The sequence below is a fragment of the Papaver somniferum genome, chromosome 7 (assembly GCF_003573695.1).
Source record: "Papaver somniferum cultivar HN1 chromosome 7, ASM357369v1, whole genome shotgun sequence".
Taxonomy (NCBI): Eukaryota; Viridiplantae; Streptophyta; class Magnoliopsida; order Ranunculales; family Papaveraceae; genus Papaver; species Papaver somniferum.
In genome coordinates, this window is record NC_039364.1 from 134,759,568 (window position 1) to 134,786,891 (window position 27,324).

Sequence of the window (27,324 nt, forward strand, 5' to 3'; positions counted from 1 at the left end):
AACAGATCTACTAATGAAATGAACATAAAACATGACTTTCTATCTAGATATGAAGGATTTTTACCAAAATTGAAGTAAAAAATTAACGAATCAAGCATGAAGATCGTAAACACAAAAAAAAAAAAACGAATTCAATTCCTCTTTTCGGAACCCTAAAATCTGAATTTTGAATTTTTCTCCATGAAATCAAGAGATTTGGATCTCAGATTAAGATAAAATCAAGAAGAAACTTAAAATAATTAAAGATCAATATAGGTAAATCAAATTACAAGATACCTCAGGAGATCTTCATAGCCGGAGCTCTTCACCAAAGCACATATGAGAAAATGAAGAAGAAAAAGAATAGATCGAGAAAATGAAGAAAAAATGGATTTGGTTAATGCTTTTATATACTTAAGGGTGTTTTCGGTATTTAAAAATACGTCCTCATATGTTCCACACGTGTACAGAACCAGGGAATAAAGTTTTAGGTCCAATTTTGTTGTTTTCTTTTTATTATGGACCTCCAATTACTGGGCTTTAGTGGGTGGACCTGCCACTAACTAAGACCAATGTAATAGTACCTATTGGTAATTCCTACTTAAAAGAAAGCATAAGGATTATCTATGTGTGTAGTAATAATTGAAAGTTTTGCTCTGCTCCGTCACCCTGACATAAGCATCCAAATTTCTTCATGTCCTCTAAAACTCAACTTCTGAGAATTGATCTTACCAGTATTCATCAATCAGTTCTTCTTCTTGTGATTACCATTAGCAATTACATCATCTACATAACTTACTTATTACTCATTATTATATTTATTCGAAAATCTTTATCCAAACAAGAATTATCTCAACAAGAAAATATACAAGAAAACATTCAACAAGCTCAAAATTAAAAGCACACCGTTCATTAAACTTTACTTAAAAAGGTTCCAAAGTAGCATTCATCATTACATCTCAAATATGCTTTCAAGCTATTACATTTCCAGTTTTTCAAAACAATCTTTTACTAGTCCTGAACCAAATAAATTGATTACTTCTTTCCAAATCCTATACCATCTCAAACACCATAACCAACACCAAAATACTATAGCCAATTCAAATACTACTACTTCAAACCAGAAAATTTCCTTAACATCATCACCTATTCACATCAATTAGACACTAAAACACATTCAACAAAAACCGGCCGAAAAAAGACGGAAACTAAGAACCTGTTCACCGGAAGAATTCAGAAGACCAGGAATAAGTATCGAGAAAGCCATCTTGCAAAAAACTTGTTGATCATCTTCAAACTTTTTTTGAAGTCTGAAAAGTTGGACGCTTTCGATACCCCAAAAGAGAACTCTAAAAGTCTTCTTCATCGTTATTCCAGTCTTCATCCTCTTCATATTGTGCACTGTAACTATTGCCTGATGAAGCAGGGGAAGTTTCACCATCTCCTGACGAGGTACTCTAATCAATATCTTCTTCGTCATCACTGGCAGCACCACAAAGCTCTTCATCATCATCATCACTGGATTCTTCTCCATGCACGGTTCTGGCAAATATTCTTGGAGGGGATCTCTCATCATCACTGGATTCTCCTTCTCGCATGGTTCTGGCGAAGATCTTTGGATTGGCTCTCTCATGATCAAATCGCATGCGCATCTTCCAATCAAAATACCTCTTCATCCTCTTCATATCCTCTGCAGCATCAAAGTCTTCTTCACTGGTATTTACTTCCTCCACCGGACACTCAAACCCACCATCAGAACCCTCCTCTGAATCACTCTCAGTTGCACTGCCATACTTTGGACCTTTCTGGCGCTTCAGAAATCTCTCCTCCTCTTTCCGAATAACCCTTGCGAAATGTTTTGGTTTCCAAGCATCAAACAGAGCGTCAATCTCTTCTTCTTCTTTTTGCTTCCTCTCTTCCTCCTCTCTCTGACGAAATGCTGCCTCTTCTGCAAGTCTGTTTTTATCTCCCCCTGAATCTCATCTCTCAACCTCATTAAACCTTCTAATCCTAATGAAAAAGCAAGATTTTTCACTTGATTGTACTCACTGGTATTGGCAGAAATAATCGGAATGGGGTTACTGGAACTTGCCATTTTCCTCTCTAAATTACCTAATCCTTTCATTTTCTGGTAAATTTGATAATGGATGTGTTAATTTCTCCCCAAACCCCTCTTTTAAAGACTACAATTTTCCCATTAACTTCAATTTATGGCTATCAGTCATGACGCTTGGTTATTCACATCCCTTCAGAGCCATGCGTATTCCTTTCAACTTCAATATCATAATTACCTTATAAAACCCTATTTTCAAAACCTAACTGTTTCATTAGCCTTAACTCCCTATGGAACTGCAATCAAGAGGAGTATTGGTAGGGCATCCAACTTCGACAAAATATCTTGGTTCTAATTAAAATTTCGTGTTTTATGCAGATTAGGAGAATGCATCAGTTGGGAGGCACCATTGAAGTTTGGGGCATGTCTGCCATATGGGTTATCTCCAACACTAGTTTAGCCATCAAACCTACACCCATTACCAAAAAGCATATTACTAATCCAATCTATAAATCACCACATATTTTTTCCCACCATTTCTGTTGTTTTAACCCTCACCACCCATTTTATTATGCCAATACCATTATTACTCTTGGAAGTTTATACCACCATACCTATGTCTACCTGAAAAAAGACAAACCCATTTATGGTTCACCAATTCCTAACCTCATCATGCTTACGTACCACTCACATATATCCCATAAAAACTTACAAAGGATCTTTGGATTTGTCTACACTTGGTTCTCTCATCATATAATTCACGTGAATACTAATATCCCATCTCTGCCATTACACATAAAATATGGGAAGGACAAGGACAACGCGTATGATAAATCATGTATCCAAAGCGAAAGTAGCAGCACAACAATAACAACATTACACCAATTCTCTCCTGATAATTTGTCTTGCTTCACTCATCAGCTTTCTCATTCCTTTTTTAAGGTTCAAATGCATAAAAAAATAAAAACCTACTGCCACCTCTTCATCCATATAGTCCGTGATCTCTATCAGGATAGACCAATAAGAGATTCCTTTCTATACACCTTCATATTTTATGTTTTCTCTGTGTCTCTCATCCCAACCAATCTATACTCATATATATCTACTCTACATACCAAATGGAACCCTCGAATCTATCAAATAACTCTCAAAAGATAAACCAAGATATTAAAAACCTGTCTACCCAAATGGCTGAAAAATTAACATTACCATCTACACTCTCTGATCCAGTCTTCATTGACAAAACTGTCATTCTAGCTGAGTATGATAGTAATTGGAAGTGGTGTATGGTGGGATACTTATGCTGTTAAACTCTTGTTCCTACCTCCTCAATCCGCTACTACATCTGTAATCAATGGCCTCTTGCTCAATCTCCCACTGTCACGACCTTTAGTGGATTGCGCAACAAAGTTCTTATACGGTTCTTAGCTGAAGATGATTTCAATAGATTCAATTCGCAGAAACCTTGGTTTGTCTGTGGGTATCTAATGGTGCTAAAAGTATTCCAACATAATGATGGCCAACAAATTACCAACTATCTTTCATTGAAGAACTAATGTGGTTTATCCTGTGTAATATTCCAAAAGAATGTACTGAATTTGGAGATCTTCAGAAACTTACTTTCAACATGGGAGAACTCATTGAAGCTCGAAATCCTTATGGAAATCACCCTTTAAAGAAAAATGTCAAGGTGTGTGTCAGGATTCCAGTGCGGAAATATTTACCAGTAGGCATCCACTTGTTTACTAGTGGAAGAACTCAACCCTTCCTTATTGAGTGTAGATACATGAAAGTTCCAAGATGTCTCTGCACTTCATGCCTTGTTCTTGATCATAAGGAGATCAACTGTCCAGCTTGGAAGATGAAACAGAAAGCCATTAAGGAAGTTGCTTCTTCTAGTAGTAAATATGTTTTTCCTGTTGTCTCAAGACTTGTGATGCCATCACCACCAGTTAACAAACAAATTGTCTCTACCTCTACCGCAATAACGGATACCATCATGCAACATACAGAGATTGTGCCAGATACTCAAGTTGATTCCACTACTGCCCTTATAAGCAATAAAGGAAAAGCTAAGGATAATGATCAGAAGATGGAAAATACTACCCAAAAAGGTTTATCAAATACGTTTCAGATGGGACCTTTTGTCAACCGATCCACAACTTTGAAGATTTTTGATGTTGGTCCGATTCAACAAAACTCGACTCAGCAGAACAACGGGTTACCAATCATCTTCAAACAGGTTACTACTCAAAATGTTACTGTTGAAGCTTCTATCACTGGCTCTGAACCGGTTATTAGTAGACCGATTCGAACATCAAACTCTTCAAGAAGATTCAAAACTGCTACTGTTCCTAGTCCCAATCCCATTATCACCAGAGGAGCTCTTATCTCAGCTGAGCACGACGCTTTATCTAATATCAAAAGAAAGATTAATCTCAGGGCTGATTTGAGAAAATGTACTAGAGCTAATTCAAGTCTGGCTAATCTAGTGGTTATCCCAGGAGAACGAGATACTATTGAACCTGACTATGCTCAGATGTGCCCTCCAATTACTAAATTGGGGGAATTACCTGCTATTAATCTCTCAAATTGTTCTCTCAATACCCAACCTTTAATTGATTCTTATGGAAGCTATAATATACTTGTTGATACTTCTCCAAACAACAATGGTGTCCGCAATAATGTACCTGCTGATACTTCTCAAAGTGGTGATACTACCAGTGCTTCTCTTGGTGTCGGGTCTAATTCTACCACTCGGGTAAATTCTACCCCTTCACCCCCTTTAATTAATCCTGCTTCAGCTACCCCCATAAATCATTTCTCTGTCAATAATGTCAACTTCTAGCTTGGAACATTAGAGGTTTAGGTAAAAAAACTGCAAACAAGGAACTTAGCTTGCTATGTAAAAATGTTAATCCTGACATCATTTTCTTATCGGAAACAAAAATGAATAAAGATCTGGCTGCTAGGAAGTTCAAAAATATGGGATTTGAAAAAGTGAGGGTACAACAATCTCACCCAATATTTTGTTTAGCAATCTGTATGGACTAACTCCAATATACTTTTAAGAGAATCAACTAGAAAGTTAGACTCAATCTTAATAAAAAGTATATCAAAGAGTTATATCTCAATTTCTTGATTCAATCCTTACTCAAACTAATAGAAATCTGCGAGCCCGATTGAATACAAGAGAAATAACTTAAACGGTACCAAAGACCAATGTTCAAGGATCAATCAATTTCAGTCAACAACCAAAGGTTGGATTTACCAATTGATCGATTCAACGCACAACCTGTGATATTTCAATTATATAACAAAATATAATGCGGAAAAGAAATAATACAGACACCAGAAGTTTTGTTAACGAGGAAACCGTAAATGCAGAAAAATCCCGGGACCTAGTCCAGATTGAACACACACTGTATTAAGCCACTAGCCTACTACAAACTAACTTCGGTCTGGATTATAGTTGAACCCCAATCAATCTCACACTGATCCAAGGTACAGTTGCGCTCCTTATGTCTCTGATCCCAGCATGATACTATGCACTTGATTCCCTTAGATGATCTCACCCACAACTAAGAGTTCCTACGACCCAAAGTCAAAGACTTTAATAAACAAATCTGCATCACACAAAAAAGTCTACAGTAATAGATAAATCTGTCTCCCACAAAAATACCGAGGAGTTTTGTTCCGTCTTTTGATAAATCAAGGTGAACAGGAACCAATTGATATACCAGACTTATATTCCCGAAGAACAACCTAGAAATATGAATCACCTCACAATAATCTTAATCGACTAGCGAAACAAGATATTGTGGAATCACAAACGATGAGACGAAGATGTTTGTGACTACTTTTCTATCTTGCCTATCGGAGAAATTAATCTCAAAACAATCTTATGATCGCACTCAATCACGATAAAAATAGCAAGATCAGATCACACAACTACAGAGAAAATAGTTGGGTCTGGCTTCACAATCCCAATGAAGTCTTTAAGTCGTTAACCTACAGGGTATTGATAGAAACCTAAGGTTAAAGAAGAATCGACTCTAACTTACACAACTAGTATCAAACACGAGGTGTGGGGATTAGGTTTCCCAGTTGCTAGAGTTCTCCTTTATATAGTCTCCAAATCAGGGTTTGCAATCAATGCTACCTTTGTAACAAAACATTTAATATTCACCGTTAGATGAAAACCTGATTAGATTCAAGCTAATATCTTTCAACCGTTAGATCGAACTTAGATTGTTATACACACATGAAATGTAACTTCATTTAGGTTTGAGTAATCGTACCTAAACGTGTACAAGTCGTTGGTTCAACAGTAGTTAACCAATGGTTACCAACTTACCATATGAGCACTTTCATATCAACCTTATTCATCTTCACCATAGCTAGTTCAAATGACTCAAAAGAACTAGTTAGAGAGTTGTTCAATTGCTTAGATCTCATAGAAGTATACAAGACACAATTAATCGAAGCAAAAACAGTTTTGATTCACTCGAACCGATTCATGAACATTATAGCCACGGTTTGCAAAGATTGCATCCTTAATTTATAAAGTGAAAATTGAATTATTGTCCCTCCTTCTAATATGCCTTCATAAATATCCCTAACAAACTTTACAAATATCCCTAGTGGTATAATGGAAATTTTTATTAAAAAAGGGAATATCAGTAATTCCACATTTAACCTTCTGTGTTTTCTTCTTCTTTATCTCTGATAACACAGAAGATAAAGCGTCGTCACCTCCATCGCTCTCACCACCATCTTATTCATTGTTCCCATCACCACCATATCAATTGCCTCCACCACAACTAGCAACACCAATAAGTATATTTATTAGCAGAGTTGATCAATATTTTCGTTTTATTTTCAGATCCGATACAGAAAAATCCCTCTATTCTCTTTCCTCCTCTCGACATCAACCACCACCACCTCTGCAACTACCACCACTTCGCCCGCACCGTCACCTTCACCTCCGAGAAACAAATTGATCATCCAAGTAAATAAATTATATTTTAGTTCATCAGATTCATATTGATTGAGAGATCTAGTTTTTTTGGTTTCGATTTTGGTAATTTCGAGTTGCAGATAGAGAGAGTATAAGTTTTTCATATTCGGTTCACCGAAATTCAAGACCGATTCAGTTCATATGTCCATCATTTTGGTTGCATACAATTTTGATTTCAATTTTTGAGGGTTTCTGGTGATTTTGTTTCATTTCAAATGATTCAACAAATTATATGGGTTCAGGTATGATTCAAATTTGTGGTTTTTGATATTTTATTTTGGTATCTGTTGTTTTATTACTATTGAAGTTTGAGATTCGGCGAGACTTGTTAGAGTTGATGAGATATGGGCATAAGTGTATTCTGCAGTTTCATGGAGTTTGCATTGACGAGAACCATGGGTTGTGTGTGGTGTTCAAATTGATGGAAGAAGGGTCATTTCATGAAGTAATTCTGAAGAGGAAGAAGCTTATGGCTAGAGAAGTTGTAAAGATTTCGACAGATGTTGCGGAAGGGGTCAAATTTATGAATGATCACGGTGTGGCTTATAGAGATTTGAATGCAAAAATGATCCTTCTTGATTGGCAGGGAAATGCTTGTGTATGGATCTGGGTATTGTTATAATATTCCAGAGCATTGGGGAAGTGATGGAAAACGAAATGGATGGTTCCCGATGGTTATCTCCAGAGGTTTTATTTCCCCCAACTTGTTAGCTTGTTCATAGGTCAATTTAGTTTGTTTACAGACTCAAATGATAAAAAATTTTAGTGCATCAATGAAACAATTTCAGCTGACTTCGAATTTGAAAATGATTCAATGAACTAGATTGAAATAAACATACTGATTTACATTTGCTCATATCACCCAATTAGGTCCTATCAGCATCAGCGTATAGTTTTACTCTTTTGGTAAAACATGCCCGAATCATTTTCGCATTCGTGGTTGCTTTATATTCGCATTTTTTATTAGCTTAAAGTTAAACAGAGTTTGATTGAAATGTGTATGGACGGTATCCATTTGTTGTCTGCTTTAGGTTTCTAGTAGAGTTGTTACAATTGTTTGGATACGATTTGGTGATGGTGGTGTTGTCGGTGGTGTTGGTGGGTGACATTTTGTTGTTTATAAGCTTAAATATCAGTTTTTGAATTATTGGTGTTGTTGGTTGTTTTACATTTTTTAGCAGTATGGTTCAGGTATTGGAGAGGGTGGTGGTGGTAGTTGTGATTTATAGAAGTAAGGAGCATGTGCTAGATATGGTGGAAGTGATAGATAGTAGTATGGATCAATTGTTGTTGTTGATCCCGTTTTGGCCTAGTTTGGTATTGCCGCGGCTTTTGCAAAAACACTTTTCTGATGTGCGTTGTTGTGCTGTGCTGTGAGAAAAAAGCAGTTAGACGTTTGGTAAAATATTTATTAAAGTTAAAGTTGACTAACAAAAGCAATCAAAGTGTGTTTGGTAAAATATCATATTCAACCATTGTTGTTGTAGTAAATGACAAAAACAAACATATATCTGAAAATAATTTTGTTTCAATTTTATTGGGTTTAAAAATAAATAAATTTTTACTATTAAATATAAACATATAAATTTACTTAACCACTTTTTTTAATATATATATATACACACATATATATATATATATATACTTTTTTCATACAAAAGATCAAACTAAAATTAAATAATTATTTAATATTATTATCAACTGTGTTATTAAACAAATATTTTATTTATTATTTAATATTTGTTTTTATATTTATTTTTGACAAACTAAATGAAATGGTATCATAAAATAGTTTGAAAATAAAATATAATAATATTTAAAGAATAAAATATAAGAAATAAAAATTGATTATATATATATATATATATATATATTTAAGGGTAATTTTTGTCATTTACAAATTAAATTAGGGACAAAAAGGATAAATTAAACATCAAATTTTGGTGGGACCAAAGCTTATGAAAGCACTTCGATTTTTTTGTACCAAACACCAATTTCAAAAATTATTAACATATATAGGTTTTGAAAGTGCTTTTGGAAAAATAAAAGCATTACCAAACCCAGCCTTTTATGGATCAACTGCTTTTGTTTATCCAGTTTTTTATGGATCAACTGCTTTTGTTGATCCATTTTTTATGGATCAACTACTGTTGTTGATCCCAAGTAAAAAAGATCTCTGGTATTCAGTTTTTGTAGGATCAACTCATGTTGTTGATCCCGTTTTTTATGGATCAACTGTTTTTGTTGATCCATTTACTATGTGGATCAACTGTTGTTGTTGATCCCGATTTTTATGGATCAACTATTGTTGTTGATCCCAAGTAAAAAAGATCTTTGCTATTCAGTTTTTATAGGATCAACTGTTGTTGTTGATCCCATTTTTTATGGATCAACAACTGTTGTTGATCCCAATTTTTATGGATCAACTACTGTTGTTGACACAAATTTTTGGTGGTGGTGGCGGGTGGTGGTGAGACGACGGCGGTGGAGGACTGGCGGGGACGGCATCGATAGTGGTGGAGGTGGTGGTGGTGGCGTCGGACCAGTGGTGGTGGTGGTGGCGGACTGGCGGCGGTGGTGGTGATTGTGGTGACGGACTGGTGGTGGTGGTGTAATGGTGGTGGGGTGGTGGCGGTTGGCAGGTGGTGGGTGGTAGGTGGTGGTCGTTGAACGGTGGTGGTGGAATCGTAATTGAATGTTGGTGGTGGTGGTGGACGAGTGGTGGTACTAGTGGTGGTGGAATGGTGGTGGTGGTGTGGGTGAAGTAGTATAAGAATAAATTTTGTTCCATTTTTTTGAAATAAGGAATAATATTATATGGGTGAGGGTATTAAAGTAATCTAATATTAAATGGATAATGTCATCAAAAAGTAGGAATATATTTATTGTTGTATAAGAATATATTTGTAGGATGTTAAAATTAGGGATATATAATTAATATACCCTAAAATTTATAAATGTCTTAGTTTACGAATTAAACTGATTTTAGAAAATAACCCACTTAAGTATGCATACGGGTACGCATACTTAAGTACCCGGGCTGAGCTTGTTTTCAGTTCACAAACTCCAGCAGAAATTCACGGGATGTGAACTTCCAATAGTACGCGTACAGGTACGCGGACTTAGCTCCGATTATCCTAAACAACAAAGTACGCATACTTTGGTTCAAAGATTTTGGACTTACACAAGTATGGATTCACATACAATGTTTATATTCAAACATGGTTATATATTCTAAACCCTCATTTCAATCATTGAAACATTCTTAGAGGATGTTATATAGTTGTTATTCACAAACTATTTTTAATCAAAGCGATTTTCAAGTAATTGAAATAATCAACATGACTTTCGTCACTAGTAAAGATGAACTTGGCCAAAGCGAAAGCTTACCAACATATATTTCGAGAAATAGATAAGCGAGATAAACTCGGATCGAAATAGCAAATGTGTATAATCGAAGTCTATATAGCAATACGACTTTATCTCAAGATAGAAGATATAATAGATAGAATTTTGAGTGATAGATACACATACCTTTTTGTCGATGAAGTTCCACCAGTTCCTTGAGTAGTTCTTCGTCTTTGCATGATGAACACCGTGGAGTCTAGAGCTCAACTACACTTTCTATCCTAGTATGAGACTTAGCTATAAGTAGACTAGAAATCAAAACTTATAGTTTTGGAAACTAAACTTGACAAACAAGCTTGAGAAAGCAACGTTTGCGAGTTCGACCGAGTAGTGCTCTAACAAGATTTCCTTGAACTTTTAATGTTTCTAGCATTGGTAGGAGTGGTGGTCTAGTCTTGGCTTGGAAGAAGGAAATTCAACTCAACGTTATATCATCCAGCATGAGGGGCATCTATGTCACACCTACTGACATTATTCACTAAAAAACTTGCCACATCCATTTTATGTATGGTGAACCTAACAGTAGTTTGAGACATGCTTTTTGGGAACAACAATGCAAACAGTCTAATGCTCCCTTAGATGAACCCATTTTCTTTATAGGTGATTTTAATGCTCTTCTAGGAACTAAAGATAAAAATGGTGGGTTAGAGATTGATGACTCTGAATTATCAAATCTTATGAATTTTTGTTCTGTTTTCAATTTGCATGATCCAGGTTTCTCTGGTCCTAGATTTACTTGGTCCAATATGCAACAGGGTCCTGACTTAATTCTTCAAAGGTACTATTTGGCTTATGGGCAAGAAATAAATTTTCATAAATCTGGTAATTTAGTAGAAAAATTTCTGAACACAGGAAAGTTATTCTGGCTATCCCCCTTTTTCAAATGGGAGTTTTTCTCATTCCTAAACACCTTTGTAAACAAATGGATTCCCATCTTTGTAAATTCTGGTGAGGGAGAACTTTAGATCCTAAAGACAGGAAACTTCATCTTTTAGGATGGGATATTCTATGTTCCCCTAAGGCTGAAGGTGGTATAGGCTCTAGAAAGGCTGAGTTAAATAATCTGGGCATGCTGGCTAGAAATGCCTGGAAAATTCTAGAAAATCCTACTTGTATGCTAGCTACTGTTCTTAAAGCCAAATACTTTCTTACAACTGACTTGGAAGTGTTTGCATGCTATAAAAGAACTTATTAAGCCTTTCATCTCTTGGATTGTTATGGATGGTTATTTCATTGACCTCTGGTGTGACAAAATGGATCCCAACTTTGGGTTAAGCCACACCTAACCCTTTAGTCCCACCTGATCCTAGTATTAAAGTCTCTTATTTCATTGGTTCTCATACCAGAACTTGGAATCTGTCTAAACTAAACACTCATTTTGATAATGCTTTTGTTAAGAAGATTGTCATCATTCCCTTAAGCCAGCTTTGCACTCCTGATAGGAGGGCTGGGATCTTTCAAAGAATGTCAAGTTTTCTTCAAAATCTGCCTACATGGGGCTGAGAGGTCTTAGGTTCTCCCCTTGTAAAAATATTTGGATGCGTATCTGGAAAGTTAGGGTTCCCTACAAAATCCAAGTATTTACTCGGAAAGCTGCTAGAAATGCTCTCCCTTCCAGAACTGTCTTGCATACTAGAATGCCCATGCATAATGTTGAATGTGCTAGGTGTAATGATCTTCATGAATCCATAATGCATGTTTTAGTCCTTTGTACTTTTGCTAGCAGAGTCTGGTTCCTCTCTGATTTCTACGTTAACACTCAATTTTTTCTAAACAAAACTTTCGTTGAATGGTTAATGTTTTGTCTAACTGACCATGGACTAGTCTTCCTGATGAGGCTCAATGTTTTTTTGTTACTATCATGTGGTCTCTCTGGACTAGTAGGAATAATCTCATCTTTAAAAATTTAAAAGAAACTCATGTTACTGTTGTAGAAAGAGCCAGGGCCATGCTACTAACTAGGAAATCCTGTTTTACTGTCTCACCTACTACCCCTGTCAATCTATGTGATAAACGGATACCCCCCTCTTTTCGATGGATAAAGTGTAATATTGATGGGGCTTATGATGACATTACTGGAGCTAATGGTGCAGGATATGTGATGAAGGATTTCTCAAGCAAAGCCTCGTTTTGTGCTTCCCTGGTTTTTGAAGTAATGTCTGCAGAAGAAGCTGAAGCCAGAGCTATTTGGGAAATCCTGAAGAAAGCCTTGGAACATAAGTTAACACACATCATTATTGAAAGTGATGCGAAGAATCTCATTGAACAATTTTCAACTAGCTTGTTTGATGGAGGTGTTCGTACGGATGCTATCTTTAAAGACATTCAGTTACTTTCTTCTAAGTTATTTTGTCACTACGGGAAATCCTACATTTCAACACACGCTGGCTACCTCAGACATCTCTGTAGGGTCTTGCACCATATCTAAAATGACAAAACTTTCTGTATGATAACAAATCCAAATGAATACTAAGTTGATGGATGAGATAAAGCTAGGACGTACATGGTATCCAAATCTAAGTTAAACCCCAAGCCTAAACTACCAAAATGGAATTTAAGGTTAAACTACCCATTCTCTTTAATGGCACCATTTAGTAGTCCTCATCGTAAAAATGAAAAAAAATCACAAGAACCAAGATTCAAAATTCAAACCAAAATTATACTAGCAGCAGGTCCAGATCATTTCCTTGGAACTACAAGGCATTTGTTAATATATGCTGCCCAACTAGAGTTACTCCAAGTCAATAACCACTCACCGTATCAGACTACTAGAGAATGCTCACGCCAAACACATTAAGTACATATAGATGTTGATTCTTAACATTTATATTCCAACTAGCATCACCCTAGTCAACAACTACACCTAATCGAACTACCAATTATAAGACTGGACGGCTAGCACCGGAAAATGCCAATGTTTGTAACCAACACAAAAATAGGCAGTTCACAAGTAAATAAAAATATACATTAAGATGATAATGGTCTAAATCAAAATAACAAGATTTAGTAACTCTGAAAATGAACTTAATTTATATAAATACCATTGTACACCATCCACTAAATGTGGTGTATCTCGTCAACTGCTTATCCAATTTAAGGTAATTTTACCATTCTGGAATAGTTCAGCAATTTCCCGCATTATCTAGCTATAACATAATGCTAATTAAGATGCTATGATTCATCTAGACTAGCATAAGAGGTTCTGTCAGGAAACAAAAAGCATGCTTTCAAAAAGGATGTTCTTTGAGAGATTTTACCAAACATTCATGGGTCATATTCTAATGAAAATTCAGAACTATTCATTAGTTTGAAATTATAATATCGCATTTAATTCTTAAGATTGCACCTAAGAACGAAGTATGCATCTAAAAATAGAAATCAATACACATGAAGTAATTTCTTTCAAACCCATACAAGCTATATTGAATCTTGTATCACCAAAGAATTTTACACAAACAACTACCATATATTTCAGACTTCTAAAAATCTAGGGTTAATAAATCAATCAACCCATTGGACTCGTTGATCACGAATTTAACCTTACAAACAGACTTGGGAAAAATCCCAAATTATGATTATTTAACCTTTGTTTCTCTATATATTTTTCAATCAAATCCAATTTGAAGAAGAATTTACAACAAAGTACCTAATCACGCATAGGTCTAGTGTAATAAACAAATTGGAAACTTTAAGGAAATCGTTTGGATAAATTTATTGAGAACTACCAGCCTGAAATCAAATTCTCGATTTGAATAACGACAATTCCTGATCTCCATGTACAGTCTAACCAACATGCATGAACGCTATCAACAACTATATGTTAAATTACCCCCACAGAGCTTACTAACTTTTTTCGTGATTTCAGTAATTTTATCTAAATTTTCATAGGATGAAAGAAAAGAAAGGAAAAGGGTGGCCACGTGTCTTGCATTCTAATTTTCTTTTTATTTTACCAAATCTTCTACTAATTGGACACATTATGTTAATGATTAATGAGGGACAATTTAAGAGTGTTAAAAGCATTCCTTATTTGACTACTAGGCACGTAATTTTATTAACGAGTTCGGTTTAAAGCAAGCAAAGATTTTAGATCATCACAGTAGTTGAGCTCGAACCCAGTCTCACACCGATTCAGGTACAATCGCGCTCCTTGTGCCTCTTGAATCCCAGCAGGACTCTGCGCACTTGATTCCCCTAGTTGACGTCCTTTACAGCCTAGAAGTTGCTTCAACTCAAAGAACAAGACTTATAAGCCAATCTGTCTCCCATAGATAAGTCTATTCTAATTTCCGTTTAGATCAAAGATCAAGGTGAAAAGAAATCGATTGCAATAAGCATAGAGCTCAGCAACCCTTAAAATCCGATACTTATGACTCCCGAAGAGCATCCTAGATTATTATTCACCTCACAATAATTCAACTAATAAATAGAAGAAGTTATTGTGGAGTCACAAAGTCTGAGATGAAGAACTTTGTGATTTCTTTATATCTTACCTATCGGAGATAAATTCGAGATAACTCATAAACGAGGTAAACTCAAAACGATAGAAGTGTAAGATCAGGATAGATGAACTATCAAAGATAAAATAGTCATACCTGGCTTCACGAATCCCAATTGAAGTCTTTAAGTCATAAACTTAATTATGTTTCTCAAAAAAATCTGGAAACCTAAGTTAAGAGAGAATCGACTCTAGTTTGCAACTAGGACAAATCAAAAGTTTTTGGATTAGTTTTTCCAGATGCAAGAGCTTCTCTTTATAAGATAATAGGTTGCTTACGGCTGAGATATCTTTGTAATCAAGAAAATTACATTCACCCTTAAATGAATTTCTGACTTGAGATTCAAGCTAAGATAGCTTAGAAAATAAGCAACTGTATCCACCATTAGATGGTTTAGCTTGAGTTTCACACGAATGAAATACACAATCTTAGATAGGGATGAACCATACCTAAACGTGTACAATGAGTAGGCTCAATAACGGTTAACCAAAGTTAGCCATATGAACATAATAAACTTTTCGTCATTTACGTAAAACACTCTAGATTCAACTTGATAATCAACAAAAACTTAATCAACGATCAAATATATATCTAACATGTGTTTGAGAGAGTTATTTCAGATGATCAATATCTCATAAAAATATTTTTGAATGCATCTGAATATATTCGACTGGGTAAGTACGCATGTTGGGTATGTGTACTACATCCAATTCGTGAGTTGTAATGCTAAGATATGCATACTAGGTATGTGTACCCTCACGACAGTTACAGTTCAGGGACTCTTGTATGCACACTGAGTACACATATTCCCATGAGTTCACGAGCAAAAACGTTATGGTATGCATACTGAGTATGTGTACTAAGGTGTCTTTAGCCGAACCATCAACTGACTATTACAAGGACTGAGTACGCATACTAAAGTTCCGGATCTTTCCTAATCTCACCGATATGCATATTGGGTACGCATACTACGGCTCCGGACCCATCACAAGTACGCCAGTACGTGTACTAGGTACACATACTAAAGTTCTAGAGCCAAACTAGTTTCGCCAGTTTGTGTACTAGGTACGCATATTGTCCTGTATCCAGAAGTCAGTATTTTGTAATACTCTTGATAATCGATTTGAAACATCCTCGGAAGACGATAATGGTAATCTCACACATACCACTTGTTCCAAGTAATTCTCAAATGATTACTTAATCAGTGCGAAATATCCCAAGTTAACATCAGATGATTGTCTCGTACGGATCATATAAAGTGCTCAAGGTTATTTTCACATGATTGAAATGAATCAAAACAGAACTTTCTTGAGTAATGATAATCTCACACATATCATTATCCAAGGATATTTTCAATTGATCATATTGAACAATAGATTGTTCGAATGACATATAACTTAACTCATATTTCGAGAAATATATTTGGAATAAACACAACTCGAAATTTTCATTGTGCAATAATTTAAAGTCTACTTAGTCATACGACTTAGTCTCATTTTAGTATATAGGATATATCTGAGTGAATGGATGGTTCAGTCTTCACATACCTTTTGTCGACATAGTTATCCAGAGTTCTTCAGTTGATCTCCAATCCAAAGTCTTCAGTTAATCTTCTTCTTCAAATGGTGAACGTGGTGAAGTTCGATGCTCAACTACACACTTTTATCCTAAACCGAGACATGACTATGTAGTAAACTAGAAATCAGGATATAGTTTTGATCAACTAAATTTGACAACAAGCTTGAGACATAAATACTTGCGAGTTCTACCGAGCAATGCTCTAACAATCTTCCCCTTTGTTAATTTTAGTGACAAAACTACCAATACATATGGATTAAAAAAATAAAACTTTGTATCTACTGATCCACCATGCTTGATTTTCTTGGTTCTTCAACTTCTTGAATTATTCGTAACTTCAAGTTCTCCAGCGATTCTGAACATGGTCAATTCAACATCATTGTTTTTGAAGATCCGTAGCGATGTCAACTTTGAAAACAAATATTCTCAATCATTGTCATACATCACATAGTACAATTATCTTTATCAAAGTCCATATGTATCATAACTTCGAAATAATACTACAGTGATATGTTTTCTCCCCCTTAGTCAATACTTCCATCTTTTTCATACTAGGTAAAACCTATAGATATGAATCCACTCCCCCTTATATAATAATCCGTAATCCATATGATGTAGTGTGAACTACTACAAAATTCTCCCCTTTTTGTCAATATAAATTGATAAAGGTACGAAAATTATGGGTTCATAATGAATTCTCAAAAGTTAATTCATGACTAACGAAGCATATCAACTTTTCTTTACATGATATCACATAGTCGAAACTTAGTGTCTTCATCAATTGGTTTATTAAGATACATGCTAACCCCTACATATTCCACAACCACTCTCTACACAAAAATATAGCAATTAAGCACAAGTTCATTTAAGAACTCTCCCCCATTTAATGTCATTCCCAAGAGAACAACGTGAGCGGATCTCTTTGAACATTAAAAAATCGAGTAGATTTGTATCCAAGAATCAACGAGAAAATCCCATAAGATAAATTTAAATGGTAAAACTCAACATAAGAGATTCTTACGGAGTAAATGCAGTACTTTCACATAAAGTGGATCAAGGAGAGATCAACACTGCAGAATATCTCAAAAAGTTCATCCTATTTTTTTTATCAATACATACATAAAGACATAATAAATTCAACTTTTGAGCATATATGAAATATCAACTCGATTCACGAAAACGTAAAGGCTTATATATTTCATAAGACATTTGCAATATATAAAAATAACCAATAATGATTAAAATACTTCAAGTTCATCGTCCAAACACTTGGAATTTGAATAAATAAATCTAAAAACATGCAAGATGAAAATCGTTGGAAATAGCTTGAGTACTCACAAAATATGTTATACCAAACCCTAGTAATCCTTCTCAAAAACAAGAAAAAATTCTCATGAGAAGTTTCTTAGACATTAAGATTCTTGAAGAATTCTTTATCATCACCGAACTCACTATCAACAACAGGCATTGGAACATATGGTTCGTGAATAAAAGAGTTAACTCCTTCAAACCTTTTTGACTGTTGTCTAACCAACAGTCTCTGTATCTCCAAAGATCTTTGTAGAATAGCTCTAAGTCCCTGCACCTCGATTATGATCTTCTTTATCTCTTCGAGAACATTAGAAAACCTATGATGGTTTGAGCTGTTTTCCCTAGGTTTCTTCATGTTCTTCCTTTTCCTTTTGTGAGGTAACTGATAAGGATAGGATATCTTTTTTTGCTTGGAGTTTCCATGATTCGTTAGAATATATATGTTTGTGTTTAATACAAATAAATATTGCTCAACAAACAGCCTTCTTATAAAAGAGTTCCAAAGATGTGTGAAGAAGAAGATATCAACATCAAGGGTTACGGAACATACAAGAAGAGATTATATAGTTCATGTACTAAACAACAAACAAACCTATAAGGATGAAATGTTAATTTTAGCCTTCTTTGTTTGTACAGAGTACAATATTTTCAATACCATTACTTGAACGTAATTCTAGTAATAATATTTAAGACACAAACCGATATTGACTCTTACTTGTATAATAAGGACATGTCAGGTTGGAGGTTGATTCAGGAACCATAACAGTACAAGCACCCAGGCAAAGTTGAGATCCTAAAACATCTTAAGTGGAGTTTTCCTTGGTAAACGAAAAATCCATAACATCCTCCAAAGATTTTGATGAAGCATCATCAAGAAAATTGTCAAGATTGATATGAGTATTGCTACAATTATCAAAATTGATATTTTATCTCAGTAGTGTTACGCTTGATTTATCTTCTTCTGCAGAATCATGATTATCAGAAGTTTCATCAAGAGTTGCAGCAAGACCCTTGTTGCCAGTGTATTTTCTAAGATTTGGGCACTCATTATCAAAGAGAACGAAACCTTTACATTTGAATAAATGTGGCATATCCTCATCATCAGCATCATTTGAATACCTTTTTTAAGGATGAATAAGATTATGGGGCTTAACTGATGATTTAGGTTTATCTCTAGGGAACCGTTTACTTATTTTCAAAATAAGATCTCTAAACTGCTTTGTGATCAAGGAAACTGAATTCTCAAGATCTTCACCTGATGAATTCCAGAGTTGCCAACACTTTTACTTTTATCAAGTAGTTCAATGTTTTTTTGTGCTTTGAATGCGATAGCCTTTCCATCCTTGGGTTTACATTCATGATCAAAGATCTTTAACTTTCCAACAAGAGTATTCCTGGAAAGTGTATCAAGGTTATTTCCTTCAACGATGGAATGTTTATTAGACTCGTCTCTAGATGGTAGCGATCGGAGAATTTTCATCACAATATCCTTTTTCAGGAATAGTCTTACCGAACGCATAAGATGCATTAACGATTTCAAACACTTTGTGATTAAACTCATAAAACGATTCTTCATCAGCCATACGAAGGTTTTCCCAATCAGAATTTAGGTTTTGAATCCTATTTTTTTCTCCAGATGTATTCACTTCAAATACGGTTACTAAGATATCCCAAGCATCTTTAGATTTATTGCACGTAGTCACATGGTGCTGAAGATATGGGATTACGACATGAATAATAGTATTCAAACCGTTAGAATTATGCTTTGCAGCACTACCATTAACTAAAATTGTTGGAGGATTGTAACCATTTACAACACAGATCCAAGTTTGGAAGTCACGAACTTGTAAAAAGGCACGCATAATAATTTTCCACCATAAGTGATTCAAGCCATCGAAGACTGGCGGTACGTTTATGGAGATAACACTTTTTGTAAGAGCATAGCTCGGTTGAACCCACCAAGCGTTGGTATGTCGAGTTTGCTTGTCATATTTTAGTGAATCAAGTATTACGTGAAGACTTGAAGAATGTGAAGAAGTAAGATGCTACAATGATGACATCATCCTTCCACTTGAGGTTAGTAATATTTTACTTGAACCGTTTCATTCCCTAACGTATCTTTCAAGTCGTGCATATTGAAAACGTAACTGCGAAACTATGAATGATTATACTCTAGTTAGACGTAGTATTAAAGAATACAATACGAAGTATAATGCTTATCTTTTGAACTTCGTATATAAGATATCGACATAATCGTATGAATGCTATTGTGTATGGGTATGAGGTGAAGATTTCGTCCTAGGAAACAATGTTTTTACATTTTGTTTAAAGGAAGTACAATTCATAAACTTGTGTTATGAATCGAAAAGGAAATCGCTAGGCTTATTGGTATTGTTATTCATTGCAAATCTTTTTGAATTACCAATATTTGTGTTTAGTATAACCGCTCATGATTTACTTATGTTCTTGGTAAAACTATTCACAAGGCCTGACTTTTGTATTGGTATGACTTTTATTAATGAAACCGACCTTAAGTAATCACCTTAGATGGTATGATCGATTTGTTGTAACTGGTATGACCAACTTTAGGCAAAGGGGAACCGATTCTAGAAAGAGGTGCGACCGGTCACAAAAGGGGAATCGATCCTTGTAAGAGGTGCAATAAGTTTTTAGTTATTTGGATCCAATCCTATGAACATGTGCAACACGTTTTTAGACATTGGGAACTGATCCTATGGACATGTGCACCAAATACAAGTTAGATACCATATATATGTGGGAACCGATCCTAGTACCTATTCAACCAAGTTTTGGTAACTAGCGTGACTAATTCTAGTACCCACATGGAGGTAGAACCGAAACCTGTTTTGTTAGAACTGTTAAACCCATGTTTGGTGATTTGATAGGATAATCAATCACGTAGTTCTTGGAAGTCAGATGAACCAATTCTCAACTTGTTTAAAAGTGTGGCAAATCGGTTCCAAGATTGTAAGTATGAAAAAGGACTTACAAAGTAAAGATGTCGACATACTTTGAACATGTGCAGTAACGCTTATCTTTTATTGTTCAAAGATATTCCTTAATAGATAAAGGTGAAAAAACGGGGATCTAACAACACCACCCAATATTTCGCTTAACAATCTGTATGGACAAACTCGAATATACTTTTAAGAGAATCAACAAGACTCAATAAATTAAAAGTACATCAACGAGTTTGTATCTCTCTCTTTATTTGATTTACTCAAGCAAGAACTGCGAGTTCTAATCAAATATAAGGAATAACTTAGATGGTACCAAAGACCAATATCCAAGGATCAAACAATATCAATCGACAACCAAAGGTCGGATTTCCAATTGATTGATTTAAACGCACAACATTGAAATAACACAGACACCAGAAATTTTGTTAACGAGGAAACCGCAAATGCAGAAAAACCCCGGGACCTGTCCAGATTGAACACACACTGTATTAAGCCACTACAGACTCTAGCCTACTCCAAGCTAACTTTGGACTGGACTGTAGTTGAACCCCAATCAATCTCCCACTGATCCAAGGTACAGTTATGCTCTTACGCCCCTGATCCCAGCAGGATACTGCGCACTTGATTCCCTTAGCTGATCTCACCCACAACTAAGAGTTGCTACGATCCAAAATCGCAGGCTTTGACAATAAACAAATATGTCTTACACAGACAAGTCTATCAAAGGATCAATATGTCTCCCACAGATAAACCCTAAAGGTTTTGTTCCGTCTTTTGATGATAATCAAGGTGAACAGGAACCAATTGATAATTCGGTCTTATATTCCCGAAGAACAACCTAGAGTTATCAATCACCTCACAACAATCTTAATCGTATGGTAGCGAAACAAGATGTTGCCGAATCACAAACGATGATACAAAGACGTTTATGATTATTTTTTATATCTTGCCTATCGGAGATATCAATCTCAAGCCAATCAATCTGATTGTACTCGTACGATAGAAGATGCAAGATCAAATCACACAACTACGATAAAAGTAGTATCGGTCTGGCTTCACAATCCCAATGAAGTCTTTAAGTCGTTAACCCGGTTTGAGAAAAGAAAACCAAAGGTTAAAGGAGAATCGAATCTAGCACGCAAATTAGTATCACAGTAAGGTGTGGGGATTAGTTTTGCAGAGTTGCTAGATATCCCCTTATATAGTCTTTCAAATCAGGGTTTTGCCTTGGTCACAAAGCAAACACTATCCACCATTAGATGAAAACCTGATTTATATTCAAGATAATATTTCTCAACCGTTACATCGAAAACTTAGCTTGTTATACACACTTGACAATGTACGTTTCTAGGTTTGTTAACCGTACCCAAACGTATGCACTTGTTGGTTCAACAATAGTTAACCAAATAGTTAGGCATATGAGCATTTCATATCAACCATGTTCTTTTCATCATAACTAGTTCAAATGACTCAAATGAACTAGTTAGAGAGTTGTTCAATTTCAAGGAAATCTTATGTACCACACAAGACACAATTGAAGAAAAGATGATTTGATTCACTCGAATCGGTTCATGAACTTTATAGACACGGTTTGCATACTGCATTCCTTAGTCTTTATAAGTTTAAGTTCAGAAATCATCTTCAGATATATAACCTTCTCAAGTTCGCAGCCTAGGTTCCCGGACTTAAGCAACCGGGTAGAGTTTACAAACTCCAGCAGAAAATCTCGGCAAGAAACCTTCCGCCGGTTCGCGGACTGGGTTCGCGAACTAGTCTAGTTTGTCAACTCCAGCAGAATTTCTCGGGATGAGAAGTTCGGCAGTTCGCGGACTTGGCTCACGCCATCTTCCAGTTTCTCTTGATCAACAAAGTTCGCAAACTTTGGTTCAAGGAATATGACTTATACATAAATGTGTTTCCAAAACAATGTTTATGTCCACCATTGGTTATGTAATCTAAACTCGCATTTCAATTATTGAAACATTCTTAGAGGACGTTATATAGTTGTTACACCATTTCTCGTCAAAGCAATTTTCAAAGTGATTGAAACATATTATGACTTTCGTCACATGGTAAAGATAAGCTTGATCGAAGCGAAAAGCTTACCAATACATATTTCGAGATATAGATAGGCGAGGTATACTCGGCTCGAAATACCAAATGTGTATAATCCAAGTCTATATATATAGCATACGACTTCTTGTCTCAAAGAGTAGGAGATAGAATAGATAGACTTTTGAGTGACAGATAAGTTCAAGTCTTCACATACATTTTTGTCGAGAAGTTCCACCGGTTCCTTGAGTAGTTCTTCTACTTGTATGATGAATCGCCATGAAGTCCTTGAGCTCAACTACACTTTCGATCCTAGTCCGAGACTTAGATATAATAGACTAGAAATCAAGACTTATAGTTTTGATCACTAACATTGACAAACATGCTTGAGATAGCAACACATGCGAGTTCGACCGAGCAATGCTCTAACAAAAGGAGAATCCCGGATCGAAAATAAATTGAGAATCTTTTAATTAAGGTTTTTAATTTTATATTTGGAAAATAAAATTTAGTAATGTGCATTTACTAATTGGAGATTTTCTAAGAGATTTCGGTCTATATTTGGACAGTGCATTTCCAGGAATTACGAAAACCGATTTTGTGTTTATTGCATATCTTTGAGAATATTCGGTTTTGGAAATTCCTTGGTGTCCAAACTTCCTTGGTCTATAAATATTGAAGTTTGCATTTCTAGCAAACTAATCCTCAGAGCCAGCAAAACTACCTAGTTGTGTTGTTACTAGTGGAGCCGCCTATTCAGAGAGGAAAGTAACCTAATTAGGCGAAATATCTTACGGCCGCTCGGTTTAAAGACTTCTTTGGGATTGAGAAGCTCTATTAGTACCGTTGGTGGGAAACTAGGTAATTGCAGTTTATCTTTTGTTTTCGATTGACTAACGATTGTTGAACTTTGATTGCACCTAGTTTGTTTATGCTTAAAAATCTTCTCTTCTGATATAAGATTCACTCAAACTAGATGAAGTTTCGACGGGGATATTTAGACTGTTTGTAGATATAAATATGTCTTGTGATAATCCATTGTTAATAAACTCCTTTATGTGTATGATTGATCACAAGAGATTCAAGTTGATTGTGTGCAGGTGTTTATTTAAGATCTAAGAAGATTTGAAGACGAAGAAAATTTCTGATCTGGGTTCATAATCTTTGGTATGCACAATACTTGTTTCGGGTAAAGAGGATCTAACTATAATCGGTTTATCTTTGTGATAGATTGGATTGATTAATTGAGTAGATCGGCATCAATACAATTCTGTGTGACTAAAAGTATTGATTGCAAAATCTTGTCAATTACTTTGGTAGTTGTTATTGGATAGATATAAGGACCTGACAAAGGATTTTATTGAGATAAACGGAAGAGCCTTTTGTCGAACTCATATCACTTGGTTGAAAAGAGTTGTTACCAAACAGATTTGTTATTCCTTTACTATTTGGAATACGAACCAAAGGAATTGTTCCTGAAAAAGCGGGGGTCTAACAACCACACCCAATATTTCGCTTAGCAATCTGTATGGACAAACTCCAATATAGTTTCTAGAGAATCAATTAGACAGTCAGACTCAATCTAAATAAAAAGTATATCAAAGAGTTTATATCTCAATCTCTCGATTTGATATATACTCAAGCAAATAGAAATCTGCGAGTCTTTATCAAATACTAGAGAGATAACTTAGATGGTACCAAAGACCAATATCCAAGTGTCAATCAATTTAAATCAACAACTAAAAGGTCGGATATTCTAATTGATTGAACAATGCACAACCTGTGATATTTCAATTATATAAAAAAATATAATACGGAAAAGAAATAACACAGACATGGTAATTTTGTTAACGAGGAAACCACAAATGCAGAAAAACCCCGGGACCTAGTCCAGATTGAACACACACTGTATTAAGCCGCTACAGACACTAGCCTACTACAAACTAACTTCGGTCTGGACTGTAGTTGAACCCCAACCAATCTCACACTGATCCAAGGTACAGTTATTCTCCTACGTCTCTGATCCCAGTAGGATACTACGTACTTGATTCCCTTAGATGATCTCACCCACAACTAAGAGTTGCTACGACCCAAAGTCGGAGACTTTAATAAACAAATATGTATCACACATAAAAGTCTATGGTAATAGATAAATCCGTCTTCCACGAATATACCTACGGGTTTTGTTTCGTCTTTTGATAAATCAAGGTGAACAGGAACCAATTGATAATCCGGACTTATATTCCCGAAGAACAACCTAGTATTATCAATCACCTCACAATAGTCTCAATCGACGCAGCGAAAAAAAGATATTATGGAATCACAAACGACGAGACGAAGATGTTTGTGATTACTTTTTATCTTGCCTATCGGAGATAGAAATCTCAAGCAAATTATTACAACTGTACTCGTACGATAAAAACAGCAAGATCAGATCACACAACTACGATAAAGTAGTATCGGTCCGGCTTCACAATCTCAATTAAGTCTTTAAGTCGTTAACCTGGTTTAGAAGAAGAAACATAAGGTTAAAGGAAAATCGACTCTAGCTTAGCATAACTAGTATCACACAAAATGTGTGGGGATTAGGTTTCCCAGTTCCTAGAGTTCTCCCATATATAGTCTTTCAAATCAGGGTCTGCAATCAATGTTAGCTTGGTAACAAAGCATTCAATATTCACCGTTAGATGATAACCTGATTAGATTCAATCTAATATTTATCAACCGTTAGATCGAAAACATAGCTTGTTATACACAAATGAAATGCACGTTTCTAGGCTTGTATAACCGTACCCAAACTTGTACATTATTTGGTTCAACAATAGTTAACCAAATAGCTAGCCATATGATCACTTTCATATCAACCATATTCTTCTTCACCATAACTAGTTCAAATGGCTCAAATGAACTAGTTAGAGAGCTGTTCAATTGCAAGGAAATCTCATGTACTACACAAGACACAATTGAAGCAAAAACGATTTGATTCACTTGAATCGGTTCATGAACTATATAGCCACGGTTTGCAATTGCATTACTTAGTTAATATGAATAAGTTCGCAAACATCGTTTTTAGATATAACCTACTCAAGTTCGCGGACTTAAGTTCTCGGATGGAGTTCACAATTTCCAGCAGAAATTCTCGGGTTTGAGAACTTCGCCAGTTCGCGGACTGAGTTCGCGGACTTAGCTCACGCACTACTCAGTTTCACTTGATCAACAAAGTTCGCAAACTTCGGTTCAAGGAATAAGGACTTATACATATATGTGTTTCCACAACAATACTTATATCCTCCAATGGTTATATAATCTAAACTCTCATTTCAATCATTGAAACATTCTTAGAGGAAGTTATATAGTTGTTATTCACAAACCATTTTTCGTCAGAGCAATTTTCAAAGTGATTGAAACATAACATGACTTTCGTCACTAGGTAAAGATGAACTTGGCTAAAGCGAAAGCTTACTAACACATATTTCGAGAAATATATAGGCGAGATAAACTCGGCTCGAAATACCAAATGTGTATAATCTAAGTCTATATAGCAAAACGACTTTTGTCTCAAGATAGGAGATAAATAGACTTTTGAGTGATAGATAAGTTCAAGTCTCCGTATACCTTTTGGTCGATGAAGATCCACCAGTTCCTTGAGTAGTCCTTCGTCTTGTATGATGATTGCCATGGAGTTCTTGAGCTCAAACACACTTTTTATCCTAGTCCGAGACCTTAGCTATAGTATACTAGAAATTAAGACTTATATTTTTGATCACTAACATTGAAAAACATGCTTGAGATAGCAACACATGCGAGTTCGACCGACAAAAGCTCTAACAATCTCCCCCTTTGTCAATTTTTGTGACAAAACTATCAATACATATGGAATACAAAAAATATATAAATAAACTTTTGTAGCTCCTATTCCACATGCCTAATCTTCAACATTGCTCGAAATCTTCGTCACTTTCAAGTACTCCAATGATCCCAAAGGTTGTTAGTTTAGCATCATCGTTGTTGAAAATCCGTAGCTATAACAACGAGAAAACAAGAGTTCTCAATCATTGTTATACAGTGTCATAGTATCATTACACAATGTCAAAGTTCAATTGTATCACAACTTTAACAACAATACTATGGTGATATGTCACTCCCCCTTAGTCAATACTTTATCTCTCATGGAAACCATTCCCCCTTACATAATGATCCGAAAACCATATGTATTTGTAGTGTGAACTACATATTAATTCTCTCTTTTTTTTTCAATAAAATTGGCAAAGGTACAAGAACGGGATCCTAATGAAATTTCCAAAAGAGACATTTCATGACCAAAAGAAAGCATATATCATCTTATTTAGATGCAATCATAAAGCCGAAGCTAAATGCATTCATCAAGGAGTCTAAAAAGATACAATATAACCCCTATAATATTCCACAACCTCACTCCCCATA